This window comes from Empidonax traillii, unplaced genomic scaffold (assembly GCF_003031625.1).
Source record: "Empidonax traillii isolate 1590-97213 ecotype Southwest subspecies unplaced genomic scaffold, ASM303162v1 scaffold142:size1213974, whole genome shotgun sequence".
Lineage (NCBI taxonomy): Eukaryota > Metazoa > Chordata > Aves > Passeriformes > Tyrannidae > Empidonax > Empidonax traillii.
In genome coordinates this window covers 529,279-541,897 of record NW_020955335.1, presented here as the reverse complement: position 1 = coordinate 541,897, position 12,619 = coordinate 529,279, and the positions used below count along the sequence as shown (strand labels likewise).

General features: G+C 41.4%; 1 protein-coding gene across 4 annotated transcripts in view; it reads right to left on the bottom strand.

Moving 5' to 3' along the window:
- The window catches only part of THSD7B (thrombospondin type 1 domain containing 7B), a 306,100-nt gene that overhangs the window by 252,156 nt on the left and 41,325 nt on the right, over window positions 1-12,619 (bottom strand). For 3 of the 4 annotated variants that reach the window (XM_027884317.1, XM_027884316.1, XM_027884318.1), the window contains exon 2: window positions 1,233-1,326. The gene's annotated coding sequence lies outside the window, so the exon portion shown is untranslated. Of the gene's footprint in view, window positions 1-1,232; window positions 1,367-12,619 lie in introns of those variants that run through there. The other variant, XM_027884319.1, reaches the window with a different exon arrangement.

The following is a 12,619-nucleotide window of genomic DNA, read 5'->3' as shown; positions in this document are numbered from 1 at the left end:
GGCACGTTGTGAATGAGACAGGAATGGATCAAGTTCTGCTGCTGCAGCAGTTTTACACCACACAATTCATTAATATAATCACTGTGTGGTGCTGGAAGCAAGGAGGAATGTCTCTCTTGGTCTCCCACACAAAGCAGGAGACCAACTTCTAAATGCCTGCTTCAGCAAACATCCACCCTGTTAGTACACCACAGAAAAGCTCCCAATGAGACATTAAAAAGGCATAGAACAAAGTAAAATCTTAACAATTCTAGTTCGGTCTGGTAATTCAAATCTCTGTTTCTCTCATCCCAGAAGATGACCAACTAAACACTTATTTAGGCAGATTTTACCTGAATTTTCAGGTATTTTGGACTCATCCACATTCAAGAAGGAACAATTTGGAAGTCTCAAAAAAGTGTTCATGGTACTTCCACATGAAAAAGGTTTTGATGTAAATTTACATATTAATTTTTCTGATGTAATAGCTTTTGCATTTATACTATGCTTAAATTCTCAACATAGTTCTATTTATTAGTGATTAACCTTACTGTTATAGGTAAAAATGTCACATCCATGCTTGCATAAGGAGAGAGATAACGCCTGTCTTCAAGATTTGCCTTCATTGGCATACTCTTGGGGATTTTCATTAAAATAATTATTAGTTTTTTACGAGCTTAGTCCAGAAAATTCCATTACATTCCTAACCTTATGAAAAGCAACATTGTCATAGTACATAATACACAGCATCGTTCTTGATAAGAAACTGAAGATAAATCTGAAAACTGCACATACTGAATACACAGTAAAGCTTTTAATTTCAAGCAGTATTCAGATTATTTTGAAACAGCTTTTATCATGATAAATTCATGCAATTATGTTTAATCAGATATTGACTAACTACAGTGGCAGATACAATGTAGGATCTGTTATCTGGTTTAGCTCATTCTTGTGTTTCAGATGAACAGCACCTCATGTGAGACCTGAAAACCCCACCAAGCTGTCCAAACGCAGTAATGTGGGCAAGGGACCAACTAAACTTTCCTCATGTCTTCTGGGTTAATTTTATTCAGAAATCACATTCAATTCACAATTCACTGAGTCCCAACACCCAGGCAATGTAACACAGACCACAAGTGGCCTTGTAAGAAGCACAAGACATCTTGAGCATCCTTCAGACGTGCAGTGCAGCAGGGAAGTCCCGGGGTGGGGGGTTAAGAAGGGTTTTTTATGCCCATCTTACAGCTGCTCACCTCACACAGAAGAGCTGAGGAGGAGCAACTCGCCCAGTGCCTTCAGCATCGCAGTCACCATCTATGACGGCGGGAAAACAGAGTCACCGACTTCCTGCCGAAGGAAAGAGAAGGAATCAGGGACACTGGCTCCAACACTGCTCACACACACAAACACCCAACGAGGAAAGGAATTATTCAGCTGCTCAGATTCAAGTTGTGGAGGGGAGCCAGCTCTGCCCTGCCCAGCCCTGCACAGACAACGCTCATCTGACTTGCGGGGCGGCTCTCCAGGTCCAAAAAACGCCACTAAACCAACACAACTTAAAACAGGCAGGGGCGTGGAATGGGTGAGTCCAAGGAAACTCAGATAAGAGCTGATAAAGATGCTGAGATTTTTAATGAAGCACCAGTAGTGCTGCCTTCATCTCAGCATCCAAAGGGTCAGCGAACAGCGGCACGTCCCTGGGAGAAGCTGCCTCCTGCCCAAAGCAAGGGGCTTCACGTATGTTCATTCTTTGGGCAGGACTACCAAGATAACTGGCTGCTGCTCCCCACGGAGCAAGAACACAGATTACATTAAGTCAGGAAAACCAGAAATAAATTAAGACACCATGACACTGATTGTAATCTCCCCCACCCCAGCAGAGCTCAACACAGTCCACTGATTTACACCCCAGCAAAGCACAATAAAAATTTGTCTGTATATCTGGGTTTGTGTAACACAATTTGGAACAGTGGCTGTTCTGTCCTGATATGATAAAAAATTATTGCACAGGCAACATATGCTATCTACAGAAACATGAATAAATTACATTATGAAGGCCACCAACACTTCACATCAAATTTAGTTACACTGTATCTCAGCTCCCAAATGTGTCAGCATGGCTAGCTGTAAACTGGCAAATACAAAAGAAAATGGAGAAAAAAAATTAAATTTACATTTTAAGAATTGACTTCACCGAGACTGGTCATGATTAAATTCATGCAATTGCTTAAATATCACAGAATCACGGAATGGTTTGAGTTGGAAGGGATCCTAATGACTATCTCATTTCAATGGCCCTGCCACAGGCAGGGACACCTTCCACTTAACCGGGTTGTCCCATCCAGCCTGGCCTTGAACAATTCCAGGGATGGGGCAGCCACAGCTTCTCTGATCAGCCTGTGCCAGGGCCTCACCACCCTCACAGGGACAAATTATTTACTAAATATGTTCAAGATTTGTGTTTTAGTCTGAAAAAAATATCTCCCTTTTCCAAAACTGATTATCTGGATTTATTCAATATCCTTCATAATACAGGCCTGGCCAGCTAATCGTCTGCACGAGTGGATTTTCATGAAATGAAATGATGAGCTGTTGTTCTTGATATCTGAAGGATCAGTCACAAGGCTCCCTGTCATTTTGTTGGGTTTGTATGGAACCTTGTTCAGAAAAACACAGATAACACACGGGAGCTGTGATGGCTGGGAACAGGCAGGCAGTCATGAAAAGGTTACGTATAAGTTTTCTAATTATCATAAAACTGCATTTACATCTTCTAACCCACTGCTAATTCTCTTAATGACAGGATTGAATAAAACTGTAGTTTTGAAAAGCAGACTTATTTTAGAAACCTATATTTCTGCTGAAAACATGGCGTTCTACTGTCAAAATATTATAAATAAATAAATATGCCTATAGCTGACATGTATCTTATTCGTGAAGTGTTCAAAATTTCATTTCATTTCCAATGTTAATGGAATATCCACCAGCCAAATCCCAGCATAACCCCTGTTTAGCCAGGGAAGGGAAAAAACCCTCTGGGAAACTTCTCCCATTTTCCAGCCACTGCTGAGCCCTCGGAGAAAGGTATTCCCAAGGGACAGGCACTGTGCTAGCCCAGGACACAATAAGAGTCCTCAAAAGCACCCAGCACTGAAAGATGGAAGGCTGGTGGTTCAGTCTGGACTCTTTACTCACAGGTACCGCGCTGTTAGAGAAGGGATAAGTTGCTCTTTCCCAAAATTTCCATTGGACAAGAGGTTTCTCCAGCCCTTCTCCACCTTTTCTGTGGCTTAGGAAAGTCCAGCCTGGCTGTGCTCCAGCGTGGATTTACAAAGTATTTAATACTGAATTTAGAAAAAGATCAGCTTGAACTGATCCAAAGCTGAGACATGATTTCAGCCTTGTCATACATCAATTCAATTCCCCCTGACTTCACTGGGAGTTGTGACCTTCCCAGTCACGGGCGAATCTGACCCACTTTCTGCTGTGAGGTGGGAACGCTGACAAGGACACCTGGGCAGCACCTCCGTTTAAAATGATGATGCAATTAGAATAATCCCAAACACCTTAAATAGCAACAACAGCAAAAAGGCAGCAATTGCAGATCATATGCATGGCTATAACTCATTTGGCAGGTGTCTAGCACAAAGATAAGCATCATTAATCGTGAATAAATTTTCTTAATACAAATGTAAGCAGTAATTATGCAACTGTTTGCCTACTACAGACAGCGCAAACCCATTGCATGTGATAGTCCAAGATAATCTGGATGTTTATATCATACTCTTTCTCCTCAGAGACCAGTAAAACCTGCCTTGCCTTCTCAGAAAGCTGTTATCCAAAAAGCTAATTCTGTTCTGTCCTAAAGCAGCAGAATGCCTGGCCTGCAGCAGCAAAGGCTGATCATCACACACAGGCACTGCTGACCATCCCTGGGGGAGAGACTTCCAAAAAAACACTAATGCTACTGCTACAGGCATTGAGTTTAATAACATTAAAGTGTCTGGGCAGTCACATATGTCAAACCAGAAACAGACCTTCAAATATACGTGCATATGTGTCCAGTCTTTTATTTAATGATGAATACAGTTACACTAATTTGCCCTTACTTCCAGACCTAAAATAAACTCTATACATTATTCCACTTACAGATTTGGAGGGAGAGAGTCTTCTGGTTAAAGCAAAGGCACCCTAAATTCATTCTGCTTCCAACTCTGCCAGAAATCTCCTGAGCAAAAAGCCGTTTAAGGTCACGCTCAGACACTAATACTTGATTCTGCAAGTGATTTCAGAGAGTGACTTTGCATATATGAGAATGGCAGCTTGATTTTCTATACCCCTACTTTGTCACCTCCAAACCTAAACTGAGAATATTTACTCTTCTTCCAGGAGCATTTTAGGAAATGCTGGATAAAAGCACACAAGTGTGAAGGAGCAAAATTTATACTTGGGTTAACAAGTCCCTGACAGTATTTTTGTCCTAAGTGGTCACTCATTGGGAATCCTAAAATTACCCTCCACAGTTCTTTGGTAATTTGCTACAATAATTGTAAGTGTAAATAATGAAAGGACATCTGATGTTAACACATCTGCCTACAGAAGATAACTCCAAACAATGAGCAGACTCCAAACCAGCCTCTTTGGGCTGGGAGAGAGCCTGCACAACCTCCACTTCTACAACACTGCTTCATTTTCATGTATAAACTTCAACAACCTCCCTCAACACTATTGCTGGAAAGCTCAGCAAGTTGTCACCATCTTTACCAGTTATATTTGAAAGTTTGGGCACTTTAGTGATGTTTACAGTCAAAAAGTAAGAATCCATTAATTATTTAATCTTTTCAATTCAGTTGTATCCAACTCTTGTCCCAAAGCTATGGATGATCCTGGGGGTGAAAAGCAAGAATATGAAACTACTCTACTGCCAATGAAATGATCCTGAATTTACGTCAATTTGTTTGGGGTAAAAACCACGAATCCCAAGCTCTCCTGCTTCAGTCTTTGTACAGCCTAAAAATGTAACAAAAGCAGGTTTGAATTTAGAAGTTTAATTATAAACTTAGCTAAGTGGATTATAATGAAAGATGTTCCAGCAAGGGAGCTCAGACTGATGCATTATGACTACATTAAAGAAAACACCAGAGAATAGACTTTCCATCAGTAGAACGACTTTAATTACGACAGTGCTAGAGCAGAACTGCTCTGTGAAACGATGCTGCTGCTCCATCTCCTCCTCCCTGAGCACTTCCAGTAGCCTCCATGGGAACACACTTGACTTCCAGTAACAGAAAGTGTGTGTGATTGCAGACTCTTCCGAGGAATCCAGTTCAGGGGGTCAGTCAAAGGCAGCTGAAGCAACACTTGCTTTGTTTGCACACAAACAGGGATGGCTCAGGCTCTGCCAGAAGGGCAGGGAGACTTCAAAGTCTCAAGGATTCAGGAGCTGGTGAAAGGCACCATCCTGGCACTCCTCAGCTCACAGCCCCACAGTCTCTACATCCCCCAGGGCCACTCAGAGCAGAATGAAGGATGCTCAGCAACCAAGGAGCCCTCCAACATCTCCCTCTACAAACAGCACTCAGGGTGACCCGCTGTGCAAGCGCCCAAGCCTTGGACTTCTCAGTGGTATTTAACAGCCACAGGCCTTTTGGTGCTTTCGGTGGTGTATCTTAGCACTCAAAGTAGGGTAATTTACCTTCACAGATGTTCCTCAGGCGATTATCATACCCCTTGCAGCAGGAACAAGTACAGAGCAATTAAGATCAAAATGCTCAAGACTGTCAATAGGCTTCTCTCCTGAACTCAGGCATTGATTTTTTTCCGAGCAGCAGAACACAAGAGGTGTCCAACAACTTTTAAGTAACCTTTTCAGGCTGCTCGTGCACTTTTATATATTTAATTAAATACAGAAAAGGCTGCAGAGACTCAAACCAAACATCTCAGCAACGAACCAACGGTCGTCTAATAAATTTATGGAGCCACATTTTTAACCTACAGAAGTTGTGGAGGTTATTTTATATAGGTTGTGTACACAGCCTCTCTACACTACAGCTGGATGCCTCCTGCCAGCCCTCTCAGCCAGCACAGCAGAACACAGCCCAGAATAAGCCCAGTAATGTCTTCACGCTATGGCACATCCTTCCTGTAACAACAAAACTTTTACAGCTTTGAGGGGAAAAAAAGTTTCTTTTTGTTTATTTTTCAATGGATACAGAAGAGTTTGAGCCTATTATCAATATACTGCTCTGCTGTAGCTTTTGTGATTGGCAATGGATGAGCTGAAGGTCCTCTGAAACTCAGCTGTATCTGAGAACTGCTGTCACAGTTGCACAGATCTTGGATTACTGTTAAATTGCAATTAAACAAAGGCAAAGGGAGCTGGCACTGCTTCCAACACCATTTCAGTAACTGCTATTGCGAGTTTTTGTTCAAAAAGGATTACTCTCACTTCACTGGCAAAGCATTGCGTATAATGCACATTCAGCAGTATAATACCATTTGAAAACCAGTATTTGAAACTATTTTCCTTTAAAAGGCAAACCTGGAAATCACACCCAGTAGAGAGCAAAGTCCCTACTTTAGCAGCAGGACCATTCACACCGAAAACAACAGAAAGCTTCAAAGTCACCAATTACAAGGCAGCAGAGTTTCAAAAAAAAGAATAAACCTCCTCATAACCTCTGCTGCACGAACAACGGCAGATTTCCTCAGCACTCCTAATAAAGTGCTTTCAGTTCAGAAATTAAATTGCTTTGCTGCAGTGATTTTCTTCTGCATTCTGATATTACTTTATATTATTTGACATTAGTGCAGCATTGCAGGCTGTAGGTCAGGGGTTTTTTCTCTCCTCACCGGAACACGGCCCCCACGTAGAGTTTATCAATCTCCAACACAAGGTCAGAACAATACGATCAAGTACCACCAGGAATATGAGCTCAGCAAAGACTTGGGCTCTGCTTGGCAGGGAAGGACCATCTGCTTCCCTGCCACAGGACTGGCAGAGCTGAAGCTCATCTCCAGTTAAACTGTTATATTCTACACTTTCAGGGATCAGCCAGAGCAAGCCCGGTGCCAGCACACACCCAAGCACCTGAGCAAAGAAATAACTGTAAAGAGGCAGGAAAATGTTACAGTTTTAACCTGCTGATCAGTTCTGGGGAGAGCACTGGGGTTCAGTTTTGAACCCATAAACACTGGTGACTATGGCTAAAATAACCCCACTCTGTACACACAAATATGCAGAGGCCAGCTTCAATACTCCTGAAATGTATAATTTTCCTTCTGCTGTAACACATACACTAAGAATAATTTCTTTTCCACAAGATCCATACCTCTGTTTGTGTGAAAATGTTTCTATTTTGCCATTTGCACCACCTACCTCTAGCCCATACCCAAATGAGCTAATAAGAAGAGACACACACACATCCACAAGATGAATTCCATTTCAAAAAACTCATTTCCAAAGTGCTGAAATAAACATTTGTTCCAATGCATCCTCTGTCATCAGCTGTTTATTTCAGTGCACCAAAGTACAAACTTGGAGGAAAGGAGAAAATATGGAGCACAACACAAGGCAAACACCATAACAACTCCAAAAACACACAGGCTCTACAGAGGAGCACAGTCCCTCAAACACTGACGCTGCAGTTCTTCATTTCCCATCAAACATTACACAGGAACTCTCGTGATGAGCCAAGGCTTCCCCATTTCTACAGAATAAAGCCCTGTATAAGTCAGGTCGCATGTCAGAAAATGCATTTTAAGTAATTACAGCTAGAGTTGTCAAAATTAATTAATCTATTATAATTTGTGATGCCTTACTAGCAATTCGTTCACTTTCCTTCCATTCACTTTGCAACAGGTGTCCTGATCCTTGATGCCAACTGGCCCAGGCAGACAGTGTAAGAAAAGGGGTAAGAAAAAACTGTATTACTTAAAAAAAGACAGTGAAGGCTGAACAGACATGTGGAAAAAACCAGTGGTATTAGTCTAAGAAGCTCTAAAAACTGCTTTCTGAACACACACAGATCAAAACGTGCACGCTGCACTCTGAACCCAGTTTTTACTATTAACTGCCAAGAATTCTGTGATGCTGTTACATTTTTCATTCCCATTTCTTTTCCCCTGTTGCTGGTTACAGTCACTGACTGTATTTTATCACATTGGAAAGTCTAATCTCTTTAGGGTGAGAAATATATTTGCCCTGAACTCAATATAATACGATTCACACTGGGGTCCCTGACACTGCTGCAGTATTGATACGAAAAAATAATCATAATTATAGCAACTGATAAAAGAGCTCATTATAATATTATTTAAGCAAGGTCAATTGCCCGTGCAGGTTGTTCTTACCGGAGTTCACGTTACATCACTGGTCCCATCATCCTGACCTTCCCTGCTGTCATCCCCATCACAGTTCAATTAACAGAGGAGTCCTGCAGTGGCTTGATGAGCATCTGCTGCCTCTACCCGGCAGTAATTCAATAAGGATACGCCATAGGAAGAGATAATGAGAAGTCAGCCCAGTTGTTCTGTCTCCCTCCAGGAGAGCAGATGAGTTTGGTTTATGGGAAAGAGCGTGACCTGTGAAAATTATCTGTTAATTTTATATTTCCGAGCTTCAACATGGCAACTTAAAGTGTTGTCTGGTTTCTCTGGTGGTGCAACCCACAAGGAGGCCCTGATTAACAACCCTTCCCACACTGAAAGGATTCATCCTTATGAATTTTCTCCTTGCCACTTCTACCAACGGAAGGGTTTCTCCTTGTGCATTCAGCAGTTGGTCTGAATTAAAAAATTAAACACCTGAGCACAGAAAACAGGCCAAAAGCTATTACTGAAGTAATTCAGGCAGAATGAAACTCACACCCACATCAAACCTGGGCGAAGAACTTCTACAAAACCACAATCTCCTGCATTGCAGTGTCTCCTACGTTCTCTCCCTGTTCCACAGAACACACTACTCACTGGTGCCCAGATTTTGTTTGTCCCTCTATTTCCTTCTGCACTTTCCCAGCAGAGGCTCCCCTCGAATTCCCACCGATCTTCTAACTCTCCCGTTGCTTTAGGAACACCCATTCCATCATAAAAACCCAGAGCCACTTATGGTCCCTTCACCTACTCCACCACTGGCTGTCACAGGGACTGTGTCTGAGGGATGGGGCTCTGTGTGGATGTGTTTTGCCTTCTGATTGTAGTGTCCTCATCAGCTTTTCAGCTTTATTTCAACAATCTTATTCACTGAAATAGGCAATTAACTTGATTTTAGTTTTCTATTTCATGTCTCCTTAATATCATTAAGGCACAGATCTACTGAAGATGATGGGCACGAGAAGAGGGAATAAAAGGAAGATACATTTCCTCCCTAAGCTCTGCTTCTGTAATGTGACCAGAGAACCACAGTGAATTTACGCAGCTGCACAGTCCCACAGCTCCATATTCATGGTTTCAATTCTCACGGGATCAGCTTCATTTGAGACACGGCCTTTCCCATCACACAGTTATTTGCACTGCACCAAAGACTGCCTGCCTGCTCTGACCACTCTTTTCTGTGAGCACAGGTCAGTTCATCCCTTATTCACAGGATAATCCAGGTTGGCAGGTCCCTACCTCAGTCCAACATCCTGCTCAAAGGAGGACCAGGCAGCTGTGACTCACACAAGGTATCCTACACTGAGACCAGCGTTTTTTATTTTGCTTCTACTTCCCACCAGGAAGCTCAGTCTGCCAAGCCCACACCAGCTGCCATCAGATCCCAAGTTGTGGCTCACCCCTCCCAAGTCCTACAACCAGGCAGCTTTCCTTCATTTCAGTATCACACTCTTTTCTTCCTTCAGCTCTGCCCCCTCTTTCCTCAAGGGTTTAATCACCTGCTGCTCATCTCCTCCTGGCTATCCTGTCATTAATCCTAAAACCCTTCCCATCCTCTGACCTTAATTTTTTCCCACACTAAACTAGTTGACTTGTCCCAAAAGATAACACATTAAATTTTATTATCTTGAACATCTTTTCTCAGCATGGTTTCTTATTCATTTTCTCACAGTATTTTGTTCCTTCTCCTAACTAGCCCTTTGTTCCCTTGCATCTCCTTTCTATTTTCTGATTCCCTGGGGTCGTTTTCATGCCTCCCACATTTTATCTATTGTTTTCTGCCTTTTTTTTTTTTTTTCCCTTGGATATGCTTGGAGAGGAAACGCTACAGACACACTACAGTATATCCAAAATAGGACACTATAACAATTTTAGAGTTACAAATAATCAGCATTAAAGAAATGCTAGAATTAAGGTTGCCTTGCAGGAATGTATAAAGACAGTCAGGTTTTGTGATTACATCTATTTTTACCATATTACTAAAGTCTATATTAAAATGCAATTTAAATCTATCTTTGACTTCTTTTGGCTTTTATCTATTCATCACACCTGCCTTCAACCCTCTCTTAAAGCCTTACTCATACTTCTCTCTGAAACAGGCAGAAAGTACCTGTAAATCCAAAAACTGCAATTGCAGGAAATGTTTTTTACTTCACTCTTAGTAGCTATCTGCAACATTTACAAAAAAAAATTATTTAAATATATTAGGTTAAATAACTCAAATTTGATAACCACATTATGGACTAGCTTCCATCAGGTTAAAGAAAGAACAGAGTCCATGGAACAAATGCTATCAAAGCAATTAGTCAAAAAGCTACTTTTTGCTTTAGTAGCAAAAAAAAAAAAAAAAAAACCTACTTTTGATTTAAAGGTGCATCTCAGTACTAACAGCAAAGTAAAACATAGTTGGTCCTCCTGGGCCCGACTGCAAGTTGCAAGGAAGGAATATAAAACACTACTTCAGGAGAAGGACTGAAGGGCCAACACAGGGGGATTTTAGGAACACAACAAGAGGAGCCTGCACAAAGCCCTCCGTTCCAATTCTCCATACTGGACTTGCACTTCGTCTGCAGTTCGTGATGGTTACAGAAGAAAGACACACGAAAACTCATCTGTCAGACCAGTCAAGGTCAGGTCATCAGATCTTTGCGGGTTCATTTGTGTCGCTGCCCATTTTCTCCACTTTTCCAAAGTAGCTGAATTAGTAAGTCAACTAATGCACGAAGTCTTTTGTAAAAGCACACCCAGAAGGATGTTTACCAGCCTTCAGCCTTCATTTTCCATGTGTTTCAGAATTTAAATAAAAATTCAGTCAACCTCCAGGAGAAATCTGTGCTGGCGGAAGTTCTTTGTGGGTTTACACTTAGAGAGATTAACAGCTTCTGCAGCGAGAAAGCTGCACTTAAACCTAAATAAAATCTGCACTGATGGCTCCCTGAGTCTCATACGCTCCTGCTACTGGAAGTGTTTAGGACTGCTATTACAAAGACTTTCAGTATTAAAATCTGCATCCACTCCCCAGGCTTGTACTCCACATTATTTGAACTATTTTGCCCTCCTCCAGCATTTTCTTCCTTCAGAGAGATGGGAATCTGAACTAAATGCAGGATTTGATAGCAGCAGTAATCTGATATATCTGATTACACAAACAAATCTAAAGTAAAATTAGAATTTAAATGGCAGAAGTAAATATATTGCAAGTGCTGAGCGTTGCTTTACAAACTGGTCTCCCTGGTAATATTTGGCAGAGGCAGCACAAGAGCTGGGTCCTAACTCTACACATATTTTTTTTTTCCTTAAAAAGTGGTAAAACTAGCAGGAAACTGGGTTACTACCAGAGTTAGAACTCCATTTACTATGTAATTTTTCCTCAGTACATGAGTCCTTTTTTAAAGGACTGCAATTGCTTTGAGTTATACAAAAAGATTGATCTGTAGAAAGTGGAAAACATCTCCTGTCCTACTTTCAAGACCGGGATTTTGCCCTGCCAGCAACTGTTCCGTAGGATCATTCCATCTCTAAGATACAGGGAAAAAAACCAGAGAATTTCTCAAGCTGTGGGAAGAATTCCTCTGAGGTACAGGAAAATACACATTTGCAAATACAAATATGCTTAAAATAACGGGCTCTGCTTTTACTCTATTTGTTACTTTCCCTGCTAAACAAAATTAGCAGTGATTTGGATTTGGTGTTAATGAATGCCAAAAGCAACTTGGCATTCTCTTGCCAAGGACCTCTGTAAACTGCAGTTCAGCAAAACAAGACAATCATCTTCTTATCGTGTGTAAGAGCTCAATTAAATCATCATTTTAAAGTAATCCTATTTAGTAGCTCTCGCATTTTCTGTCCTGATGCTCGTGATGTTAATGGCTTAAAAAAACAAGGAAAGCAAAAATACAGGAGGTAGAAGGGAAGGACAGAAGACAGGAAAATGCAGCTTGTGTTTCACTGAAGATCATTTGATGGGGGGGGGCAAACAAAACCCACCAAACCAAAACCAAAGAACTCCAAGCCCAGAAATATGGAAACAGCTTACATAGAAAGACAAAATCCAGCAGTTTTAATGGACCCCAACCTACTCTGACAAACACAGCACAAACTGTGAGTTGAGAAAGGCTGCTCCAACCAAAGACTTCCGAGCAATTTTCAAAAGTTCCCCTGCTTCAATCTGCAATACTCACTTAGGGGTCAACACCTTGCTAAAGAAATCAATGATTATGATGACAAACATTCAAAAAAAAAAACACACAAGAGGGCTACAGAACACCCC